The sequence below is a fragment of the Nannospalax galili genome, unplaced genomic scaffold, assembly GCF_000622305.1.
Source record: "Nannospalax galili isolate Female #2095 unplaced genomic scaffold, S.galili_v1.0 scaffold233, whole genome shotgun sequence".
Lineage (NCBI taxonomy): Eukaryota > Metazoa > Chordata > Mammalia > Rodentia > Spalacidae > Nannospalax > Nannospalax galili.
In genome coordinates this window covers 93,124-95,961 of record NW_008333818.1, presented here as the reverse complement: position 1 = coordinate 95,961, position 2,838 = coordinate 93,124, and the positions used below count along the sequence as shown (strand labels likewise).

Genomic DNA, 2,838 nt, shown 5'->3' with positions numbered 1-2,838 from the left:
CAAAACCCTAGTTGTAATTGAAGGAGAAAGAAAACCTTTAAATGATAAAAACGGTTTTAGGAATTTATGTCTACAAATCCAACTCTATAGAGAATGTTCAAAGGAATATTTGGTCAGAAGAGAAGAATAAACACTCTCAGAGGACACAAAGAATAAGTAAATTATCCCAGGACAGTCAACTAAAAGAGATCTAAGGCAACAATACCACAACACCAACAAAAAAGAAAGGAATAAACATTGGTCAGTAATAACCTTGAGTATTAAAGGACTCGGCTTCCAAGTAAAAACATACAGATTAACTGATTGTGTTAGAAAACAGTTTTTATTGACTTGCTGCTTCCAAGAAACATATCTCAATAATAATGAACCACATCATCTTAGGGAAAAAAGATGGGAAAATTCCAACAAAGAGAACTAAGAAACAAATAGAGGTAGCTATTTGAACGTCTGAAAAAATAGACTTTAATGCTAGTCATAGGAGAGAGGAAGAGTCACATTGGACTCATTAAAGGAAAAATTCACTAAGAAGATACAACAGTCGAACAAATATGCAATATACAGGGGCACCCAAGTCAGTAAAAGAACTTTATTAGTTCTAAAATCTTGCATTGTCTCCAACACAGTAATAATAGGTGACTTCAAAACCCCCTGTCACCAATAGATAGGTAAACCAGACAAAAGCTAAGTAGAAAAAACCTGGAATTAAATGACACAAAAAACAAAATGGACCTTACAGATATCTACAGACCATTCTACCCAATAATCAAGGAGTGCACTTTCATCTCAGCACCCTACAGGATTTTTTCCAAAACAGACTACATATTAGGATACAAAGCAAGTCTCCACAAATGTATGAAAAAAAAAAAGAAAATTGAAATATCTTAAATTCTATGCAGCCACAAATGAATTAAGCTAGATACCAACAATAAAAGGGGTAAAAGTATACAAATTCATGGAAATTAACAACACACTACTGAATGAAAATTTGATCATTGGAGAAATCAAGAAGGAAATTTAAAAATTCTTAGAATTGAATCAAGATGAAAATACAACTTACCAAAAGACACGATGACATCTGCCCTAAGAGGAAAATCTATAACATAAATGCCTACCCCAGAAAATTAGAAACACTTCATAAATAAATTAATGATGCACTTGAGAGCCTTGGGAAACCAAGAACAGACATGACTTAAATCAATTGTAACCTTGAATATTAATTGTCTCAACTTCCAAGTAAAAAGATATAGACTAACTAATTGTGTTCAAAAACAATTTCTATCCATTTTCTGCCTCCAAGAAACATAAGACACCAATGATGATCACCATCATCTTAGGGAGAAAGGATGGAAAAAAAAATTCCAATAACCTGAAATAAGAAACAAATAGATGTAGCAATTTAACATCTAAAAAAATAGACTTCAAACTAATACTAGTAATAGAAGAGAGGAAGAGTCACATTGTACTCATTGAAGGAAAAATTCACTAAGGTATTACAATCCAACATATATGCAACATGCAGGGGCACCCAAGTCCATAAAAGGAAATCTCGTATTGCCTCCAACACAGTGATAATGGGTGACTTCGATACCCCTCTGTCAACAATAAGACAGGTCAACCAGATGAAAGCTAAATAGAGAAAACCTGGAGTTAAATGGTACAAAAAAAGGTCAAATGGACCTTATAGATATCTACAGAAATTTCCACCCAATCACCAAAGTGTACACTTTCATATCAGCAGCCCAAAAAATTTCTCTAAATTTGACCACATATTAGGACACAAAGCAAGTCTCCACAAATTTATGAAAATGCAAACATCCTATATTCTATGCAGCCACAAAGAAATTAATCTAGATAACAGGAATATAAAGGAGAAAAGCATACGAATTCATGGAAGTTAACAACACACTACCGAATGAAAACTTGATCATGGGAGAAATCAAGAAGGAAATTTAAAAATTTTTAGAATTGAATGAAAATGAAAACACAACTTACCATACCTTTGGGACACAGTGAAGTCTGTCCTAAGAGGAAACTCTGTAACATTAATTAAGAATAGCTCATCAAGAAATTAACGATGCTTTGCAGAGCCTTGGGAAACCAACAACAAACATCACCTAAAAACAATAGACAGGAAGAGATAAATAAAATCAAAGATGAAATTAAGGAAATAGAAATGAAGAAAACACAACAAATAGTCAATGAAATGAGGAGTTGGTTCTTGAAAAATTAACAGGATTTACTAAAACCTTTAGGTAAATTAACCAAAAGGAAGAGAGAGGACCCAAATGAACAAACTCAGAGATAAAAGTAGAAACATGGCAACAGACCCTGAGGAAATTTGGAAAAACATTGAAACATCTCTTAATTCTCACTAGAGAATATCTCTTAAACAGCAGATGGTGATTAACACAGAAACCCACAAGTGGCCAATATGCAGAGAAGAGGAGGTGGCAGAATGCTTACCCCTGAAAGGGGCACCTGTATTATACTTCTGCCTCCCAAGACTCAGGAATGATTGCAGGAGAGGAAGTGGAACGATTGTAAGAACCAGAGGTGGCGGATGACCATGAACAAGTGGCCAATATGCAGAGAAGAGGAGGTGGCAGAATGCTTACCCCTGAAAGGGGCACCTGTATTATACTTCTGCCTCCCAAGACTCAGGAATGATTGCAGGAGAGGAAGTGGAACGATTGTAAGAACCAGAGGTGGCGGATGACCATGAACAAATAGAATTTTCCAGACAGGTGGTCAGTTACTCATATGAACTCACAGCAGTGATGACAGCATGCACAAGACAAGCTCAAATCAGAGACAAAACCATAGCATAGATGTGAGGGA

General features: G+C 35.2%; 2 gene segments (V, D, J or C); both read right to left on the bottom strand.

The window, feature by feature from the left end:
- Positions 1–2,838, bottom strand: part of LOC103730388 — a 148,490-nt gene that overhangs the window by 78,341 nt on the left and 67,311 nt on the right.
- The window catches only part of LOC115069533, a 138,734-nt gene that overhangs the window by 74,216 nt on the left and 61,680 nt on the right, over positions 1–2,838 (bottom strand).